This window comes from Gossypium hirsutum, chromosome D03 (assembly GCF_007990345.1).
Source record: "Gossypium hirsutum isolate 1008001.06 chromosome D03, Gossypium_hirsutum_v2.1, whole genome shotgun sequence".
Classification (NCBI taxonomy): domain Eukaryota; kingdom Viridiplantae; phylum Streptophyta; class Magnoliopsida; order Malvales; family Malvaceae; genus Gossypium; species Gossypium hirsutum.
Genome location: NC_053439.1, coordinates 23411378 through 23435438, shown reverse-complemented (window position 1 = coordinate 23435438; position 24061 = coordinate 23411378). Strand labels below are relative to the sequence as shown.

At 32.2% G+C, this 24061-nt stretch overlaps 1 pseudogene; it reads left to right on the top strand.

Moving 5' to 3' along the window:
• Positions 1-5494: 5494 nt before the first annotated feature.
• Positions 5495-7238, top strand: LOC107950064 (putative pentatricopeptide repeat-containing protein At3g16890, mitochondrial; annotated as a pseudogene).
• The last annotated feature ends 16823 nt before the right edge of the window (positions 7239-24061 follow it).

Here is a 24061-nt window from a genome sequence, read left to right as displayed (position 1 = left end):
CTACAGATGTGACCACAACTCTCTCATTCGTATCTTTTCTATTCCGAAGGTTCAACCGGCAATTCTCAGGTTTCAACATTTTACCGATCAAGATCAATTTATTGTCTCTCTTGATTTATAATAACACATTTAACTTATTTAATACTTCTATTATTCAATCTAGTCCAAAAATCACATTATGGAAAAATTACATTTTCTCCCCTAAAGTTTCACAAAATTATGATTTTACCCCTAGGCTCGTAAAATAATTTTTATTCAATTTCCTTAAATTTTAGGCCTAGTCGAACCATTTCCATAACTATAGCAGTCCATAATTTTCACTTATTCATACACTTACACACATTTTATAACTTTTTACAAATTAGTCTTTTTATGCAATTTCATCAAAAATCACTTAGTAAAAGCTGCTTATCACACTCCAAACATTCATATTCTTCCATAAAACATCAAAATACATGCATGTCATCTATGGATAAATTTTTAAACACAAACCCTAGCTCAAAATAACGGTAAAAATAGATAAACCGAGCTACAAGGATCTCAAAAATGTAAAGAACATTAAAACGAGGCAAAGATGGACTTACTATGAAGCTTGGAAGCTTGAACAAAACCCTAGCCATGGCTTCCATGACATATACAGCCATATGGAGAAGATGGACAAGAAATTTTGGCTTTTATTTTGTCTTTTAGTCCATTTAATTACCAATTTACCAAAATACCCCTAACTTAAAAATATCCTATTTCACTTTTCTCATGTCCATTTTTATCCATATAACCAATGCTCTAATGAACATTTAAGGACCTCCAATTTAAAATTTCATTACAATTGGACACCTCTAGCTTCAAGAACTCAAGGTTTGCACTATTTACAATTTAGTCCTTTTGACTAAATTGAGTGCCCAAACGTCGAAATTTTCGAACGAAATTTTCATGGAATCATTCTGTGAAATTGTAGACCATAAAATATAATAGAAAATAAAGTTTTCCTCGTTAGATTTGTGGTCCCAAAACCACTGTTCCGACTATGCCCAAAATCAGGCTGTTACAACTCTCCCCTTTTAGGGATTTTCGTCCCCGAAAATCTTACCAGAAGAAGTTACTTCCAACTCTCATGAAACAATTTCACTAACTTTCTAAAATCACTAATCGATTTAATCCTGTATATCTCTTTCCAATAATATGTCTCTATATCATATTTTCTAAAATATAGAATTTTTTATTCCGACTATCTGTCTTCATACTCATGAATGCACATAATTTATTCTCTTAGCTGAGGACATGCTTAAATACATATAACTCATAAGGAAATAAAAATGAATATCTGGATAATTTCTCAGAGAAAACCAAAAGAGAACAATACTTACCAACTCTAGAATTTCATCGTAGCGAAGATAATACACTTATTAAATATGCATATAAAACAGAACAATAACTGGTCATAAACCGACCAGACCAACAGGGCTTTCGTCTGTCATCATAGTTAGCTAGCATTCTCATAACATAAGAATTCCATTAGAAACTAAACAATTATTCACTTATCTCTGGGGATAAAATAATATACAGGATACCCAGGAAAAAAATCATCATGTTCATTTCGACTGTAATCGTCACACATAGGCATCTTTACCACTTAATTATCATTTCTCTGACTAATTCTGTTATCACGAACCTCACATTATTCCATTCACTAATAAAAAACTCAATTCAGAAGAACTTGCAGTTAATACATACATTCTTTAGATATCATACCTGAATATTTTGTCTTATCGAATTTAACTTTTTCTTTAACCGTGGCATTACATAATCCGTATAATCTTTAAAAAAATCTGATATTTCTTATAAAACTGATTTCATTTATTACACTATACTCAACTCTGTTTGCATTACTAATTATTTGACCACTGAACTCTTTAGTTCACACTTATGAGCTTATTCAACATGATTCTCGTAAAATTTTATCATAAATCAATACTGATAAGGGGGTGATGGTGAGGTCGTAAGGCCTCTAACTTACTCTCATAAATACATATATATGACTTAACATTCATCACTAATGTAATACCATTATAATAACATAGTTCATTCCAAGCAAATTCACACATCTATTTATTACCAATGTTTTCTGTCACCAACAATTTCACACAATGAATTTACTTACTCAAGCTTAATATTAATATCTAATTAAATTCCAACACTTAGCTTCCATTTTACTTACTGACATTTGTCAAATTAAAGAACGTCTTACGGGTTTAAGTACATCGTTCACTCGATGCCATAGTCCAACTATGGTCTTACATTCCATACTTTGCCATGGTGTAACCATGGTCTTTTCTGTCAATTCTTCATTGAACGATCATACTCATTTCCTGCATTCTACTCAATTTGATCTTCCAATTCAATTTTCATACTATTATAATATTCATGGTTCAATAATAAAAATATAAAACAAAACAACATATTATTTCTAATTTAACAATTAAACATAAGATTCTATCATATAAATATACTGATTACACTTATTCAAGCAAGTGTACATAAACACACATTTCGTCTATTTGTGTAAATTTGCTTACCATATTCACTTAATCAAATATGTTGAGCACATAACATCATATGCATGCCAAGCAAACACGGATGGGCTTATCACCATATAAACTTTCATTTTATTCTATGTTTCCACATTTCTTAACTCATGCTTATTTCACTTCGTACATTAACACATACTTATCATGAACTTCTATTCATACCTTTCTAAGTTTCGTTTCATCATAAACACATTTCAATCACCTCAATATAAATTTTCAGCATTATTGGAAACAACTTGGTTGAAAGTCATCTCTGTCTTAACAAAACAATTTCATTAGAGCCGGGAGATATTATTACATTATCACGAGTAGTAATATGGCATGTATAGCTAGACTCACATACACTACGTTAGTCCGAGAACCGACTAAACCGTTGCTCTGATACCACTAAATGTAACACTCTTTACCCGTATTCGATGCCAGAATAGGGTACGAGGCATTACCAAAACACATACACTTATAAACGTATTAAACTGAGTCACAAAATTTCATTCAAAATTAAAACTTTCAAATTATTATCTTTGAGTCTCTAAATAGGACTTACGAGGTCCAATACATAATTATGCAATTCACAAGTCCTAACAATTCAATGCCTCCTTTCAATTTCATTCAATTCACATACAATGCAATATCGATATTCACTTTATTTTTATTTACTAAACATATTATTCAAAATTCAATAATTGTTATTAATAAATTCAATACCCATACGTATTTACCATTCAATTCAACGTTTATCGATTATATTCAGGCATATGTCTACACAAGTCATTCATATATTTTCCTCCTCCTTCTCTCCATTCCACATCCTTAATGTATATAACACGCTTAAATAACATTATCCATATTTTCACTATTTACTTATATGTAAATTCAAAGCTATCTGTCTGAGTCAAAGTTACTAAATTATTCATATCTGGAGCTACGGAGACCCAAATTTCAATCCGTTAATTTTCCCTAAAACTAGACTCATATATCTTCTTACCATAAAATTTTCAAAATTTTTTATTTAGCCAATAAGTATAGTTTATTCTTTAAAGTTTCCCCTATTTCATTGTTTGACTGTTCCGACTCCTTTTCACTAAAAATAAATTATCTCATTGTAAAAAATTTGGATGATATTTTTAGTTGTTTCTCTTGAAAATAGACTCACTCAGGATTCTAGACATATAAGTTTTAGCCCATAATTATTTTTTTACAATTTTTAACAATTTTCGAAAGTCAGAACAGAGGATTTTGAAATCATTCTGACCCTGTCTCACTAAAATTCAAATATCTCATAATATAAAACTATTTTACTTACTCTATTTCTTTTATATGAAAATAGACTCATTCAGCCTCAATTTCATATCTTATTAAGCCTCTAATTCAATTTATACAATGTTTGGTGATTTTTCAAAGTCACACAACGACTGCTGTCCAAAACTGTTTTGTTTTAAATTTTACTCTTTCATAATTTCACTTACTACATTTAATCTTACCGAAGGTTTGATTAAATATCGAACACATTGTTCATAAATTTTCACACTTATATCTGTACTTATTTTTCACATAGTCATATTCAATTACATTTAGTCAATTTCCCATTGAACTCATCGGAATAATAACAGATACACGGTGGCCTGCACACAGTCCGTACCACCGATAATAACAGATACGCGGTGGCCTGAACATAGTCCGTGCCACCAATAATAACAGATACACGGTAGATCAGCACATAGCACCAGCTTTATAGTTAATGATACACGGTGGATCAGCACATAACACCACCCGTATAATCAATGATACCTGGTGGATCAGCACATAGCACCACCCTTATAGTCAATGTCATCTGGTACACATAGTAGCCTTCACTTAGTATTACACATGTGACCATAACTATCTCATTCGTATCCTTTCTATTCCAAAGGTTCAACCGGGAATTCTCACGTTTCAACATTTTACCGATCAAGACCAATTTCTCGTGTTTATTGATTTCTAATAACACATTTAACTTATTTAATACTCACATTATTCGATCTAGTCCAAAAATCACATTATGGAAAAATTACATTTTCTCTCCTAAAGTTTCACATAATTACGATTTTCCCCTAGGCTCGTAAAATAATTTTTATTCAATTTCCTTACATTTTAGGCCTAGCCGAATCATTTCCATAACTATAGCAGTCCAAAATTTTCACTTATTCACACACTTACACACATTTTATAACTTTTTACAAATTAGTCTTTTTATGCAATTTCATCAAAAATCACTTAGGCTCCGTTTGTTTGGTGGAAAATGAATTCCTGTATGAAAACATTTTCCAAAACACGGGTAAAACCAAAACTAATTTATGGAAAATGTCTTACCGAATTGGAAGCCGTAAGTCATTTTCCCTTCTCTTTTCCCTTCCTCTCTGTCCATCATTCTTTCTCTTCGTTGGCCTCACTATCATCAACAACCACAGTCGAGAAAAGAAGATCCAGAAGGTTACCTTCTCTTCGTTGAAGATTTTTGAAGTGCTTGTACTGAAATTGTTCGTATTGAACTGCGATTGTAAGTGTTAGCTAAGTGGGTAAGTGTAATATAACTTAGTTTCAGTCATACACGCATTCACGAATTTACGATGAGAATTCTCCATCCTCTTTGAAACACTTTGTTTTTTCTTAACCTCTCTTCATTCTTCTTCATGCATTCTCTCTTATTAATTCTCTGTTAAAATTCCTTCCATATTTCTCTGCTTGTCTTGTTGTGGGATTTTTTCCCTTGTGATTGCATCGGAGGGTGTTTAAAGCTTTGTGTTAAGTCCATTGCTTCCAATCCAGATTTGAACTCTACCCACTTCCCAATTCCCTGTTTTACAGCCTAATAAATCAAGGGGAAAATGAAAAAGAAGATTCTAAACCTTTGATTCAAATCTGGGTTCTTCATGTTGTTTGGTGGTTTTCTAGAACTGGGTTCTCTTCACTGGGGGCTTGCTACAACTTTCCAGGTAAAAAAGAAAAAAAAAGGTCCTTTTTCATTATGTTTTATTTTACTTTGATTTGTTTTAATGTGGTTTTTTGGAATTTTAATGTATATATTTGGATTCTTGGATTGTAGGGAGAATTGGGTGTTAAAATCAACATCCAAGAAAGTAATTTTGAGTTAAGATGGTGTTCAAATCTAAGATAAAATAGGTTGCATTATTTGTATTGACTCTATCTTTGGCATCGTTGGTTGCTCATCTTTCAATGACAAAGTTTTCAAGTATGAATTTAGTCCAGTATAGTGGAAAATAGGCTTTAAGACATGATTTTCCTAATACTGGATCACCAGTAAGTTATCTATATTTTCGGATTTGAGGAAAAAATACTTTTTCTTCATCTGTTTGCTTGTATAATTTGTTCATTTGATGCTGTTTATTTGTTCCTAAGTTGAAGACTAGAAGAAATAAAAGGCTAAGGGGTGCTGTGAGGTCTCTGGAATCTTTGCAACCACATGCAAACCCCAGAAGTAGCTATCCTTGTAAAGGGTTTTGCTCAAACTACTTAATTATGTAGTTATGCTTTTATACTGCCAAAAAACCTAATGCTGCTTTAGCTAATGCCCTTTATCAAAAAGGTCCGGTTTTGTTATCTGTTGAACTGATTAATGATATTAGGAATTCAGGCCTTAGTTTCACTGAAGATTTGATTTGTGTTTTGATTGGTAGTTGGGGAAGATTAGGATTAGCTAAGTATTGTGCTGAGATATTTGGGCAGATTTCATTTTTGGGTATTAATCCTAGCACTAGATTGTATAATGCTGTGATTGATGCGTTAATAAAATCCAATTCACTTGATTTAGCCTATTTGAAGTTTCAACAAATGTCAGCTGATAACTGTAAACCAGATAGGTTTACATAGAATATTTTCATTCATGGTGTTTGTAAAGTCGGTGTCATCGATGAGGCAGTTCGATTAGTTAAGCAGATGGAAAGTTTCGGATACTCACTGAATGTGTATACTTATACCATCTTAATTGATGGGCACTGTAATGCCAGGAAGGTCGATGATCCGTTTAGACTTATTGAGACGATGAAGAAGAGGAATGTGTTTCCTAATGAAGCCACCGTGAGATCGTTGATTCATGGGGTTTTCCGTTGTGTGGCTCCACGAAAGGCATTCGAGTTGTTGATAATGTTCTTGGAGAAGGAGCCTATGATGTAGAGATTGGCTTGTGATACTCTACTATTTTATCTTTCGAATCACCATATGGCTACGGAAGCAGGATTGTTTATGAATAAACTTTTGCGAGAGGCTACATGCCTGATAATTCAACATTTAACCTTACGATGACACGTTTGATAAAAGGATTCAATCTTGATGAAACATGTCAAATTTTGGATAGCTATATAGAGCGAGGTTTGAAACCAGGGTTTAATACATATCTTGCACTTATGCAAGCCTTGTATAGTATAGGGAAATATGCTGAGGGTGATCGATATTTTGACCAGATGACTAAGGGTGGGTTGTCGAGATTTTTAACTTTGCAATGCAATGGAACATCAGGTGGTCTACCTGTTCATTTATGCCATATGATCTGCTCAAGATGTTGCACTTATTATCTGGCTAGATACGCGGGTTCAGTTGCTAGAAAAATCAAGAAATGAACTTCAATTGGCATCCTCTGCTCCCAGATTATTTTCAAAGATTAAGAGGTTGTACTGCTATAATGGAAAACAAAATTGAAATTTTGTGACATATTAGCTGAAATTCTGAACCGGAATAAGGGAGGCTATGGGGTTGAAGGTAGTTGCATGCAGCAGCTGCAATCTTCCCCTGAGAATTTTCATGGTTTATGCTTACAAGTGCTAACAGAAATGAATTGTTCTGCATTTTAAGCTTTCTTATATTTAAAGCCTATTATTGTACTACTAGTAGTGTAATAAAAGGTCATCTCAATGAGCTATTCAAAAGAAATATGGTTTATTTGAAGAAGGATTCACTATGTTTATCAAGTTTGTTAATAATAAAACTCACATTTAAACCCTATTGAGTATCGGTGTTCTTTCTCATAGCTCGTTGGGGGGATTAAATTTCAGAAATTGCTTGTTGGTGATGTGTATCAAAAGTTGTGTGAGTTGTACTTGAATTCTATAATTTCCTTCACAAATTTGGATTTTATTGACAATTTTCATGGTATTACTAATTTACGCAATGATTATTTCTCTTTTTCGTACTGGTATAAATTTATTTTAGTCCTAGATGAAATTATTATTTTTATCTACTTTAAATTTTTTATTAACCAATTTTAAAAAGGAAAAACATTAAAATTTAAATTAGACAATTAATAAATAATTTATATCACAAACAAATTAAAGAAAAATAAAAGACAATTTTTAAAAGCTTCACAAACACAACTTTATGTATGTTTTTATTAAACTTTCATTTTTTAGATTTTTTAAAATAATTTTGTTGTTTAATTGTGGTTTGGAAGCTAATTTATAATTATTTAATCCTTTTTTTATTTTTTTAACATAATTACAAATAATTTATATGACTTTGGTTGCTTTCAATTTATGACGGTTAATATTGTAGGTTAATAATTGAGTATTATTATATATTTAATTTGATTTATTTGTAAATAAATCATTGCAATATATGTAAAAATAATTTAAAATATAAAAATTTATTAATATGTATATAAATTTATTAATATATGTAAAAACAACTTTTTCAGAAAATATTTTCAAGAAATCTACCAAACAACAGAAAATATTTTACACAGATTCATCCAAACACCAGTATTTTCAGTTAATCATTTTCCAGAAAAGTAAATCATTTTCCAAAAATCATTTTCCGGAAAACATTTTACTGGTAAACAAACAGACCCTTAGTAAAAGTTGCTTATCATAGTCCAAACATTCATATTCTTCCATAAAACATCAAAATACATGCATTTCATCTATGGGTAAATTTTTAAACCCAAACCCTAGCTCAAAATAATGGTAAAAATAGATAAATTGAGCTACAAGGATCTCAAAAATGTAAAAAACATTTCAAGCGGGGTAAAGATGGACTTACTATGAAGTTTGGAAGCTTGAAAAAAACCCTAGCCATGGCTTCCATGACATATTCAGCCATATGGAGAAGATGGACAAGAAATTTTGGCTTTTATTTTGTCTTAGTCCATTTAATTATCAATTTACCAAAATGACCCTAATTTAAAAATATCTTATTTCATTTTTCTCATGTTCATTTTTGTCCATAATTTAACCAATGGTCTAATTACCATTTCAGGACCTCCAATTTAAAATTTCATAACAATTGGGCACCTCTAGCTTCTAGAACTCAAGTTTTGCACTTTTTACAATTTAGTCCTTTTGGCTAAATTGAGTGCCCAAACGTCAAAATTTTTGAACGAAATTTTCACGAAATCATTCTGTGAAATTGTAGACCATAAAAATATAATAAAAAATAATTTTTTCTCGTCAAATTTGTGGTCTCGAAACCACTATTCCGACTAGGCCCAAAATCGAGCTATTACAGAAGGAATCTTCAAAGGCAAATTCAGCTCTTATAATGGATGATAGCACTTATTATGCATGAAAATGATAAATAGCCATATTCTAGAAGGCTGCTCATTCATCCCCTCACTTGGACGGTGCATTCAAGGAAGCATTTTTTTGACCGAATGGTCATTTATCATACCCACACGAACAACCAACTTGAATGTGAACGCATTTGATTCCCTTTGAAAAAAAAAACGAATAGCCCTGTTGAAGCTTTAATTAGGTGGTTGGCCATTGGATTACTTTATGAAAAATTAAAACATACATTAGGACTGTAACACCCCAATTCCCGTCTAAATATTATGACCGAATCTAGCGATGTCACATTGTAATACCCCTTACCCGTATTCGATGCCGGAATAGGGTACGAGGCATTACAAGAACACATACACTTATAAACATGTTAAACCGAGTTATAAAATTTCATTCAAATTTAAACTCTTCAAATTTTTAACATGCTTTTATAAGTCTTCACGTTATAACTTCAAAATACTATATTTGTAACAAATAGGGCTTCTGAGACCCAATACATACTCATGCAATTCAATACTTCATTTCCAGTTCATTTAATTCACGATTCTCATGTTCACGATTCAATTCAATTTCTCAATCCAATATACATTTCAATACCACAATAATTCATTTAATTCAAATCATATCATTTGCAATTTAGATTTAATTCACGTACAATTCAATCTCATTAAGTTCAATACTAATACATATTTATCGTTTAACTTAACGTCCCCTTTTTGCATCATTTTACACTTCAAGCATGAACCTAGTATTTCATTTTCTTTTCACTCCTATTTCCTATGCATATCACATAAGATATAAACATTACACTCAACCATAGTCGCAAGCTAGTCTTTTTGAAGACTAACCACATGATAAACCATTTTAATAAAGATTACAAACTTTAAACCTTACCACCCTTTTATGATCACAAGCATATTTCCATCTAGACATTTACCATCTCAATGCATAATTTTATAAATTTAATGTGGCGTAATCCAGCCACAACTTGGCCAAAGCCTAAGCATACACACCAAACATGCTAGCCAAATAAACATATAGTATAAGCATTATAAGCATGGATAAGCACCACATTTATTTATATATCAAACTTATCAACATGAGTTAATTCATAAACCACTTCTGACATTGCTACGTACCAAATCATATACCAAGTATACCACATACACATACCATGAAACTTTATTTTCTCACATGAACTTTAACTATAACTAATAATGCACAATTATAAACATCATTTCTTTTCAATCGTTTATCAATTATAATCAAGCATATGGCCAATTAACACAAATCATTCATATGTTCTTCCACATCCTTAATGTGTATAACACATTTAAACAACATTAACTACAGTTTCACTATTCACTCACATGTATATTCAAAGTTATCTACTCGAGTCAGAGTCACTAAATTATTTTTTTCCGGAGCTACATAACTCCAAATTAAGATCCATAAATTTCCCCTGCAACTAGATTCACATATCTTCTTACCATAAAATTTTCAGAATTTTTAGGTTGGCCGACTAGTACAGTTTATTCTTTAAAGTTTTCCCTATTTCACTGCTCGACAACTCTGACCTCTCTTCACTAAAAATTAATTATCTCATTGTAAAAAATTTGGATATTGTTCCCGTTTGTTTATATTGAAAATAAATTAATTGAGGTTCTAAACATATAAAATTTATCCCATAATAATTTTTATATAATTTTTGACAATTTTCCAAAGTCAGAACAGGGGATTCCGAAATCATTCTGCCTCTACCTAACTAAACTTCAAATATCTCAAAATATATAACTCTTTTGCTTGCTCTGTTTCTTTTATATGAAAATAAACTCATTCAGCTTCAATTTAATATATTATTTAGCCTCTAAATCAATCTCCACCATTTTTGGTGATTTTTCAAAATCACTCAACTATTGTTGTCTAAATTATTTTATTGGTAAATGTACTCTTTCATAATTTCACATTTTCACTTTCAACGACAATTCAATTCAAAATTCACTTTTCCATTTCTAAATCGATATTCAATTCAATTCCACACCTATATTCATTATTCAATTACACTTAGTCAATTTCTCGATGAACACTTCGAAATAATAACAGATACTCGGTGGATTCAGCACATAGCAACCACCTTATTAATCAATGATGTCCGGTGGAATCAGCACATAGCAACCACCTTACTAATTAATGATGTTCCATTCACATAGTAGCCTGCACATAGTACTACACATGTGACCATTACCATCCAGTACACGTAGTAGCCTGCACATAGTACTACACACGTGATCAAAACTATTTGGTACGCATAGTAGTCTGCACATAGTACTACACATGCAACCTATCATTCCGGTACACGTAGTAGCCTGCACAAAGTACTACACACGTGACCATCACTTTCCTTTTACATAGTGGCCTACACACAATCTGTGCCACACATGTGATCATTTCTGTCACTTCATTTGTATCCCTTTTTATTCCAAAGGTTCTTCGGAAATTTTTCACTTTTTCTCACTTTTCTTTTTATCAGTCAATTTCAATTTCTCATCTTTCTTGATTTATAACAATAAATTTAAATTATATAACCTTCACACTATTCATTCCAGTCCAAAAATCATACTTTAGCAAAATTACATTTTTGCCTCTAAAGTTTCACAAAATTATGATTTTGCCCCTAGGCTCGTAAAATGATTTTTATTTAATTTCCTTGCATTTTAGGCCTAGCTGAACCATTTTCATAACTATAGCAGTCCACAATACTCACTTATTCACACACTTGTGACATATTTTATAACTTTTACAAATTAATCATTTAGGCATTTTCATCGAAAATTACTTAGTACAAATCGTTTATCACACTCCAAACATTCATATTCTTCCATAAAGCTTCAAAATACATGCATATCATTCATGGGTAAATTTTTAAACACAAACCCTAGTTCAAAACAATGGTAAAAATAGGTAAATCTTGTTACGAGGATTTCAAAAACGTAAAAATCATTAAAAACGGGGATAGAACGAACTTACAATCGAGCTTGGAAGCTTGAAAAGCCCTAGCCATGGTTTCCCCATGCAATTTTCAGCCTAGGGTTTGAAGATGAACAAAAATTGGCTTTTAATTTTGTTTTTAATTCATTTTAATAACTAAATGATCAAAATGCCCTTAATGAAAAACTTTGGAAACATGCCTAACCATACCCATTTTTGTCAACCAACTTAACCAATGGTCTAATTACCATATAAAGACCTCCAATTTAAAATTTCATAACAATTGGACACCTCTAACATATAGAACTCAACTTTTGCACTTTTTAAAATTTAGTCCTTTTGACAAAATTGAGTGCCCAAATGTCAAAATTTTGGAACGAAATTTTATTTTGTGAAAATCGCAGACCATAAAAATATAATGAAAATAATTTTTTTCTCGTCGAATTTGTGGTCTCGAAACCACTATTCTGACTAGCCCCAAATTTGGGCTATTACAAGGACACACTAAATGAAATAATAAAGTTGTAATAAACTTTGATTGAATTTAACACACTTTTAAGACTAATTAAACATGTTTAAGACACATAATAAATATGTAATAAAAAGACATAACATTTGAAGACATATTAAAAGGATGTTCAAGTAAAACATAAAATAAATGTTGTGGATTTATTTAAACTAATTTTGGATGATTGATTTTGGGCCTAAGAGCCCTCAAACACTTATTTAGTCTTATTAGCCTTATCCCACATTTTAGGCCCAAATGGCAGCTTCGATTATAGTCCGATTAAGGGACCCGAGATCACATCACCAAGGACTTCCAATTCCAACGAATCAATAAAATTCTTTTGAGATGTTGCCTTGCCTGACCTATATATCATTTACATGGTGTCACCCTGAAGGACCTATATACCATTTACACGGTGCCACCTTAAATGACCTATATATCGTTTACATGGTGTCCCTTCGAAAGACGAGTTGATAATCATCGTCACAGTGTTTCCCTATAGGGTTGATAGACCATCATCACGGTGTCAACTTATAAAGCCAGTAGATAACCATTCCTCGATGCCACCCAACTCCCTTGTAACCCATAACAATCTGCCAATTCCTCCATTATGCCAATCTGTCCCAACTTCATCTATCCTGTCAAAGTAACTCCCTCCATATTCCACATACAATAAACATTCATATCACCCAAGCCATTGTACTTATTATTATATCATACAATACACCATTGATTACTTAGTCAATTCATAATCATTTGACATCTAGTGTACATGCTTACACAGTGTTATGCATAGTCAACATGCTTGTTCACCAGTTTCATATGCAACAGTAGATTCAGAGAAACTTTGAACAAACACAAACATAGATCATTCAAACGACACAATATCATCAATCACCCAGAGGTAAAGTACAAAAAATCACATTACTTCCTTTGTCCTTACCAGCTTATCATGTGCAAATGCCAGAGCTTCCTTTGTCCCGATAGCTAAGCATGAACACCAAATACACTGGTTAAACCAAAGGTGTTCCAACCTTATAACCTTAAATCTAGTATCTTATAAAATTTTTTTGACGATTCGAAAATCTTTACCCCCTTTTCTTAAATCCACGAATACAAAAAGATAGGAAGGCTTACCAGTCTCTCGATTTCTCTACTTCCAAACTTCAAATCTCACGATCATTATTGCATGTAGGATTCTCCTTAACTTCCTCTTCTTTGGAGCAACTGAAGAAGACAATGCAAAAGAGAAAGAAATTGTAAATATAATTGAGAAGAATTCCTTTAGCAGAAATATCCCTTCTCACCTAAATATATAACTCTTCTTGCACGGTTTCCAAATCTCAATTAGCCATTCATCGGCAATCATTTTGTCTCCCACTATGGAACTAGTCGGTTCCATCTTGACCAAACCAAAATTCAAACTCAACTAATGGCCCATCAGCCATAAAATTTCTTAAATTTCAGGCAGAGCCTCTCAGCTTACTGTTTATTCAATGGGCTCTCATCTCTCTTCTAAATTCAAGACCTTAAAGAAACTCGAGTGTGACAACTCCCACACCATTAAAGAAAATTTCGTTATCAAAATTTCATCTTACAACTAAACCTAGAAGTGGACTCCGGGCAATTACTCTTCCCTAATATGGCGCATTATCATCTTAGAGGTAGACACCTCAACTCTTCCATTATACCTTAGCGTTGGTTTGTTATACACTGATTCACCTTAAACCTATTCCACTTGAATGACAGTTGACCACATCTAGACATACTATCGTCCTAGAGTAAGAAACTTGCACAAAAGATATGAAATAAACAATATCCGTAAGTATATAGTATCCGTAAGTATACGGGTCAGGTTGTAAAATAGTTACAACAAAGTAAGTGAGAACTCTGAGAATCCTACCTAAGGGAGGTGAGTACTAAATTAATCATAATCTAAACACAAATAGATCTAATTAGTACTTTAAATAAATTATATTACGAATAAATATAAAGAGAAATTTTTGGGGTTTTGAATAATAAAAAAAAACAAAAGTAAAGAAACTTTGGGAAACAAAAGATATAAACTAAATCAAATATGGTTATGGGCAATTAGCATGCTTTGGTAATCATAACCAACTGTCGCTATGAGTTTCTATTCAGTCAACTAGTCATCACCCTATCAGGATCTCTCAATCTTCCACTAAAATGATGAGTCGACAATAACTACTTATCTCTATCCTCATAGTCTAGACCGGTTCGGGGCTAAGGTATTCACGAATAGGCCATACCAATTTTGGGTTAATTCCCACCTAAATGACTTCCTAGAGTTGTCAAGCCTAGTTTTTAAGTTATTTCTCTCCCAAACAGTTGATCTGCTAAGAAAACCATACACAATAATTTATTAGTCATATCTCTACTTGCTAATCCCCTATAAAAGCATTAGTTCCTTATGAATTTTATAAATGAAATAAACTTGATGTGAAAGATAAATATGAATACTAAATCCAGAGAAAAGGTTTAAGAGAACCATAAATTGCATTTGAATACAGTGTAGAATCCACAAAGAGTTGATTGAGTCTACAAGTTTGATCTCCCGATAAACACACAGATAAAAACTAGAAGTAACCTAAAACCTAAGAAAAGGGAAAACCTGAAAACTGAAAGTACAAAAAAAATTCTAAATTATCCAATTTGTTCGCAACAAGTGTTAAATGAGCCTATTTATAGATTTAGGGTTGTTGTCGTCCCCAACCCTAGGTTAGCTGATGCTCTTGTATTAGCAGACAAAAATTCCCTTAGCTCATAAGAGTTTTTGTACAGGACCAATGTCGCAACAACCTAGTGCTTGTGTCGCGACATCGAAAGCAATATGCTTAGCCTCTAGGTGGTTTCAGGGGTTTGTTGCGACACAGAAAGCAATTTCAAAATTATTATACTCTGTTACCAATGTTGCAACATCAAACTCCCTATGATGCAACACAACGATTAGTAATGAGTTGTACAGCCTCTAATGGTCTCCTGCACACTCACTAAGTATATTAGCTCACCCTTAGGCCTTATTCGGCCCCTAAGGTCAATAAAAGACTCATATTACACTTTTTATTGAATGTAAATGAATCTATGAGAACTTAATTAAAACATAATAAAAGTTGTTGTATTCAAGCACCTCAAGTGTGAAAACTAGTTCAATCTGCTACACTGAGTTATGACAGATCAAATTCCCCCACACTTTAAGGTTTTCAAAGTATACAAACATTAAGGTTTTCAAATGTACGGATCCATCAATAAATTATGTAGGTAATTTGATCATTCTAGCAGAATAAAAATAGTCGTAAATGTGGTTAATCAATATGATGTCAATTTATGAAGAAGTCCACCTAGGTCACATAAGACTTTTCGACTTGTAACGGTCTGAGGATTAGGACAGGTATGGAATTCAAGAACAGTAAGCATCAAAATGGTTTCAAGCGCAAAAATAGTTTGGCACATTGTATTGTTTCCTATTCTCCCCCCTTAGTGACCCTTACCTGCTTACCTCCTTATTTGTCCTTCTCTGACCTTTATTATTTCTCCATATAGGAAATCACAGCATAATACAACAACTATGACTAACTCAGGAGTTTTTTTATGCACTAATGAACGAGTTTTTCTACTTTTGTGACTTTGTCACTTTTTTTTTCTTTTTCAATATATTTCTCACTCACGAATGCTTTTACTATTCAAAACTTTTTCTACTTGTTTTGATTTTCTTTTTGAATTTTTCTTTTGCTGCACATATTGGCTAACCTATAATCACTATATCACACTGGCCCTTCCTATTTCACTTTATTTCTAGAAATCTATAGTCGTGTAGTTTAGGACCAAAGAAAAAGGGTAAATACAAATTAACATTTTTGGCTCAGGTTTTGTATGAAGGTTAATAAAGAAGTGTTTTCTAGCTCAAATATGGGTACTAAGGATGAATAAACGGAGTTAGCTTTTTGGCTTTGGGTGTATACCAAAAATGCCTTAGGTCATATCTGGGTATCTCAATATTCACAAATTTAATCAACCAAATAATCACAAATTCAACAATTTATCATACATACTAGCATGCTCGTTTTCCTGTATTCTCTATATCATTTGGTACATTTAATTCCAATGCCTATTTATAGCGTAATATATATAACTTAGTAGTATAATACTAAAAAATTTAAAATCATTTATTATCATACTAAATTTATAATGAATAGGATCAACCTATATACATGCTCCTAACCAATCACTTGTATTTCTACAAGCTCAAGCACACAATTGGCAATAAAATTAAAAGAAAAAAAATAAAAATTGAAACAAATAACATAAAAATTGAAACAAATTTTCTATGTTACCCCCACACTTTAGATAACACATTGTCCTCTATGTGTAGCCCTGAGAAGATAAGGAAAGAAGTTACCTAATTGAACATGGTAGTTCCGTAAGCTATTGGTGGGTGTTTCTTCCTTTGATCATTGTAAGTTCTAAATTGTTGTGTTTCTTTCATATGGGGTTCCTGCATAGAAAATTAAACAGAAAAATAATAATTTACTATTAATCCTACTCCTAAAATAAAAACATCAAAATTATCCTACAATTAATTATAGTCTTTTAAAAATAAAAGTTCAGTTTAGCCATCATATGAATTCTCAAAATGGGGTGACCGCCCCTTTCCATGGGTGCTTTCTCTTTCCTTGAAACATATCTTTCGGAAGAGCCACCACCTGATGGATTTGCATGTCGGGTCTGGCTACGAATGATAAGACCTTTTGGCATGAAATATTGTGGCTGGAATGCCGCCTCATAATCGTCTTCTTCTCTTTGAAAGTCTCACTCAGTCACATTGTCCTCTTCTCCTCCTCCTTCTTCATTCATTGGCTCTTCGAATCTAGTGTTGAATGATCTGGATATATCCAAGTTTGATTGGTAGATTGGTTCTCTTATATTGTTTTTCTACGCAAATTCCTAAATTATTGGTCCTGTTTCTTGCATCCAGTGGATCATCCAATCTATTTTTACAGTCTCACTTATTATTTCTGTCTAAGTCTTTATCGTTGCTTTCTTTAATGATGTCGAGATGTCTATCTTCTACTTTGTTCTTTGGTTCCAATCCGTCATTTTCTTTCTTTGAAGCTTAACATATTGTGTGTACAGGGAATCTTTGATCAAACTCTTCGTTGGCTTAATGAATTGCTCATGGTCTTCCATTGTAACTTTAGCCTTTTTGCATAGAGCAATCACAAAGAGAGGAAACAAGACCCCAACTTTTTGGCTACTAATGCATCGCTTCATGTCTTGATGCATCCATCTCCTGACACATATATGTTTTTTCTACAAAATACTATACAACAAAATAGCTCGAAAAGTATTTACATTAGAGACATTCAATGCAGGGGCTATTCTAGTACAAATTAGTTTCAGCCACATCTTAGCTATTAGGAACATAATTGCTTGATTAAAATTAGTCGATAACTCTGTATCTGATCTATGGTTCCATACACCTCTCCCTTGAGTTAAATATTTTACAATGTCGTCCATATCTATGCTCCTATATGTATTTAAATCAGTTCTATCTAAGAAGTCCTTTGCATAGTATGGGACATTATAAAATTCACATATTTCTCTAGGAGTCACATGTACTTCCTTACCTCTTACCTATATAGTTTCCCAAATGTCACCATATGGTTTCTTTGATTCTTGATCTCCAAAAGATGCATAAAACTCCTAAACTACCGAGATCACTGTATTTTATTTGGGAGAGACACAAAATCACTCCCATCGATGATATCAGACCAATGTCCAAATCTCATTACATAAAACCATTGATGGTTTGAACCCTCGTTCTTGAATAAAAGTTTTTTCCTTGAAGTTCGAGAAAGTATTTCTCGACATTTAGATTTTGAAATTTTCGAGGGTCCGAAACTATCAAAGTCTCTCGTACAGTGGTCTTTCTAATTTTCTTAGGAGGCATATTTGTTACAATGTTCACTAGAAATACTAACAATTAAAAGGCAATATAAACAATAGAACAATAATTTCTAAGTTTAAGGATCAATAAGGAAATTTAACCCTCCCTATTTTTAGTGGACGGTTAAAAGTATGGGTTTGGTGAAAAATAAAGTTATTATTTTAGTAAATTAATAATAAAATGTGATAAAATTGAAGTAAAAGTCATCTCCTTCCCTTTTTATTATTTCACCACTGATTTTGCATAGAAGAGAAAGGATAACACATTTTTTAACAGCCAAGGTTCAGCCAAGCTTTGGTTCCCTGCATGTAAGTCATTTTTGATTCGTTTTTAGTAATTTTCATGTCTTTTAGAATGTTGCAACTAGGTCCAGTTAATTCGTACCTTTGTTTTTAAAACTGTTAAATTTTATTAAAATTAGCATTGACGATATTTGGATGTTCATGATATTAAATGGAAGATTTGTTTTAGGACTATTTTTTAAGTGAATTTTTATTAGTTTTGCTTTTAAGGACATTATGTAAGTATGTTAAATTTAGCACGAAAATATTGTAATTTTCATGTGAAGGAATGCTGATTGTGGATGGAATTAGAATCGATTATGTGTATTGAGGCTTAAATGTGAAATTTTAATAGTTTCGATTTTAGGGACTAAATTGAATAAAATGTAAAAGTTTAGGGGTAATTTTATAAAATGTAACTAAAAGGGCTTAAATGCATAAACTTGATTTTTTTATGTGGTTTAAAATTAATTTAATTGAATTAAACTATACATTAGATCAAGAATCTCATCAACCAAAGGACTTATGAGAAAAAAAGGGAAAAATTACCAATTAGTCCCTGATAATTAAATTACTTTGAATTGTAATTCATAGAATTTCAATAGGTAATGACATTCTATTTGTAATCTTGTATTATCATTCTTTAGTTAAAATGTTTGTATATAACTATTGTACGAATGCACATATGTGCCCCTATTTGTACTTCGATACCCCTGATTGCACATACGTGCCCCTATTTGTACTTCGGTACCCCTGATACGTGCCCCTATTTGTACTTAGGTACCCTGATTGCACATGCGTTCCCCTGTTGTACTTGAGTGCCCTTGATTGCACATACATGCCCTTGTTTGTACTTCGGTACTTCTGAATGCACTTACGTGCCCCTGATTATATTCTAGTAACCTTGAATCAAATAGTATGTGAACTGTGTCTAATTGTATTTAGATTAAATGTTATATTATGTCCTTACTAAGTTATGTAAACTTATCGGTTCTTGTGGACTGTTTTGTAGATAATCGTTGCTGACGTTTTGGAAGGATCAATCAATTAGCTCACACTATCCATCTAAGTTGTTAATTTTTGTATCTCCTAGGGTAGTGGCATGTATATATAGTTAAATATGCATTTTTGAAATGTATAGGATGTTATGTAAAGGCGATTTGGTATGTTATGCTTTGAACATTGTGTTTGGTTGATGGACTTGTAATGCTTGTTAAGCTATGTCATTTTTGCACTTTAAAGTTCTTGTGAACAAGGTTCTTTTGCGTAAGTTGATGATGGCTGACAAATGGTCAATCTGAGACATGTTTTGGCACATATCTGAACTAGGTCTTATGCATGAATTGAGGAATGTTAGGATGTGTAGATAAATGATGTATTGATGCTATCGTGGTGTCTTTGAATGGCATATTGGTTAGGTGATTTAGGTTGTTTTGATTTGGTATGTTTATGTGTGTTTGATTGGTGTTTGAATCCCTTGAATATATGCCCAAATGGATCGGATAGTCAACCATTATTTAGGCTTTAAATGGCATGATTTTAGGTGCATTTTTGGGTTCACACGACCTAAGACATAGGCTATCACAGGGGCTATCACATGGCCGAGTAAACACACGGCTTGGCGACACAACCTGTGTCATCTGAGAATTTCTTAAGGTTCTAAGTCAATGAGTTACACAGCCTAGCACACGGCCTGGCACACGAGTGTATGGGGCATCTCAGTTAGTTACACGGGTGATGACACGGACTAGGACATGGTCGTGTGTCCCTTGTTTGAAAATTACACGGCCTGGGGAGATGTCACACGGTCGTGTAACCCCTATTTTCCAATTTTTGCAACTTTTTCTTAAAACTTCTAATTTGTTTCAAATTAGTCTTAAATTATTTCTAAGTTATTTTTAGGTGAAGGATCGTTTTAGGGACAAAATGCATGTAATTGAATGACTTATGATATGTTTAAGATATTTAATGTTATGATGTCATATGATTTTTGGTTAATTGGTAATACTTTGTAACCCTAATTAGGCAACAAATACAGATTAGGAGTGTTACATTTAGTGGTATCAGAGCTATATTTTAGTCAATTCTAGGACTAACGTAACAGAGTAGAGTTTAGTATATACATGCCACATATACCCTGTGATAGTGTGATGCTTTTGATCCGCTCTAATATTCTTATTGATTCAAGATATCGGCTGAGTCGAACTGAATTGTAGTTAACGAAGCTGAAAGCAATGTTCAAGCTTTGAATCGTGAAAGTAATGTTCATGCTGAAAGTAATAGTGCGTCGATTCCACAATCCTTTGGTGATGAAATAAAAAATTTGTTTCTCAGAATGATGAACCAGCGGTTCAATGAATTCAAGCAAGCAAATCTTACAACTCCGCCATCTCTACCTTCACCCCTTACTGTGCCTCCTCTGGCACCCTTAGGTCCTCAAAATCCTGTACTTGTGACAGTTACTCGAGTATTTGTAGATAAAATACAAAAAAATGGAATGAAGGAATTTGGAGGCAATGTTGATGATAATCCTACAAAAGCTGAGTACTGGTTAATAAATACGAAGAGAGTCTTCGCAGAATTGTTGTGCACTCCTGAAGATTGTTTGAGATGTGCTGTATCATTGTTAAAAGATGAAGCATACTTATGGTGGGATACTTTTAGCACGATGACTACAAATGATCGCATTAATTGGGACTTCTATTCTTGATGATATTATGGGTATGCTTTCTTTCCCTACTATTTATTCAGATTGTGATTAATTCTAGAACAATGCATTCTTGGTTTAGTATTGTTTTAATAACTGAAGAGATTATGTCAGTATAGTTGATTGATTATGATTTCAGAATAACAAATCTATTAGATCGGTATGTTTCTGCTAGTGACATATTTCATTGAGAAATTCGTGGTTGTGAAATTTTATTCAATCTTGTGTCATTGACATTTGATGAGTTTGATGTGATATTCAGTATGAATTGATTGATTTTATTTGATGTTGTAGTTGACTGTAAACAAATAAAGATTGTATTTAACTATTAGAGTGAGAAATCAGTGAATGTTGAGATTTACATAATTGATTGTGTGAATGATAGCATGTTAGTGTTAATGATTCATGAAAAGATTGAAAGAGGTTGAGAATTGTATTTTGTTTGCGTCATAGATATCGGGATGTCAAAAATTGAGAATTAATTTAGTATAGATGATTAGAGAATTTATTGATATATTTCTAGAAGAACTATCTAAATTATTACCCGTATGAGAAGATGAGTTTATAACTGATAGGATACTCAAAACCATTTTAGTCTTTGTTGTTCTATATAGAATAGTACTATTAGAACTATAAGAACTGTAGGCATTGCTAAAGTAGTTATTTGTTTAAAAGAAATGTTCAACAGAGTGTGTAATCTGAGAAAACGATATCGAATTTAAAAAATAGAGAAAGAAAGACAGGACTATGAGAATAGTATAAAGATTTCATATAGCAGATCAGAGACAACATGAAGAATTGTATTTGTCATTTTATATAGTTGACTTACTCATTTAGTTAAGAGAACTACTGTATTTTCGAGTATTGTCTTTCGATCAAGTTATTGTTAGCCTGAGTTATGAGTCAGATGAAATGAAGATTTCTTTCCAGACTATATTTCAACAATGTGAGATTTGATGACACCGCTTAAATTATCAATTGCTTAGTTTTTTGTATATTTAATAAACAAAAGTTGCCAGCTGTACCTCATTTGTGAAGATTAGTAAATATAAATTTTGATTTCGAGAAATAAGTTTTCTAAACCTTTTATTAACTATTGAAGATATTTGAGCTATTTCAAATGAACTTATAATAATTATAGAATAGGAAATCTCCAATGAATAATGTAGAAGTGTGTAGTTCTTTGGAATTTGTTGTATACTATAGATGAATTTGTTCAGGCATGTCGATGGTAGCTCTACCATTGATGAAAGTGCTACAGAAAATGTCAGTTATATGTTGTTGAATAATGTAAGTAGAGTTTCAATAATTGAAATTTATGCTAACAGAAGTTCCAAAATTGAATTTGGAATTGTATTGAATCTAGAATTATTAAGGATTCAATTTGGTGATTGATTATTAATAATTTTGTATATTGTTTTTCATTGAATTGTATATTTTGTCAATTGTATTTCCAAAGAAACTACATTAGATTAGAGTTAAGTTGAATTTGTTAGCTAAATGAGAGTAGTTTCAAAATGGTCAGACCACTGATTTCAGTATTGATAGTGATGGTTGTCTATGTTTTCGAAATTGGATATGTGTACTTAATGATTCTGAGGTTACAGGAAATGTTCTACAGGAATCCCATAGTTGCATTTTTTTGATACATCAAAGTAGTAACAAAATGTATAATGACTTGAAATACAGATACAGATAGCTAGAAATGAAATGAAAAATATTTGAGTTTGTATTGAGATGTGTGTTAAGTCAGCAAGCGAAAGCCAAGCAGCAAGTTCCATCAGATTTATTACAACCTGATATAGTTCCAGAGTAAGAATAGGAATGTATTACGATGGATCTCATATCGAGACTATCATTAATTGTTGGTAGAATGACGTAATCAGTTCACTTTATTCTGGTTTGAACAGATTATTCACTTGAAAAGTTGGTTGAGTTATATGATTCTAGATTTTTAGACTGCATGGTGTGTTGTTATTCCATTATTTATGACCATGATCTGAGTCCTAGGTATTAGATTGAATTTTCATATTGTTTTCCATTAGTAGACAAACAATCAACCAGAACGATTTGTTCAGATTCTGGAAGATATGATTCGATGTTGTGTTATTGAATTTGTAGGTAGTTGGAAGACATATGTACCATTGACAAACTCGCTTATAATAATAACTATCATTCTAGTTTAATATAGAATCGTTCGAAGCTTTGTACGGATGCAAATTCAAAGCTCGATTATAATGGTAAGAATTCAGTGAAAAAAAGTTAGTCAGAATTGGACTAATCCCGTGGAGCTGAGTATAAAGTTTGTATTATCTGTAATTGTTTGAAAGTTGCGTCTGATTGTTAGAAACTGTATACAGATCTGAAAAGAAAGGATATTGAGTTTCAGACTATTGATAGAGTAGTTCTAAAAGTCTTCCCGTGGAAGAGAATTCTCCGTTCTTGTCAAAAAAGGGAAATCAGTCTGAGGTTCATGGTC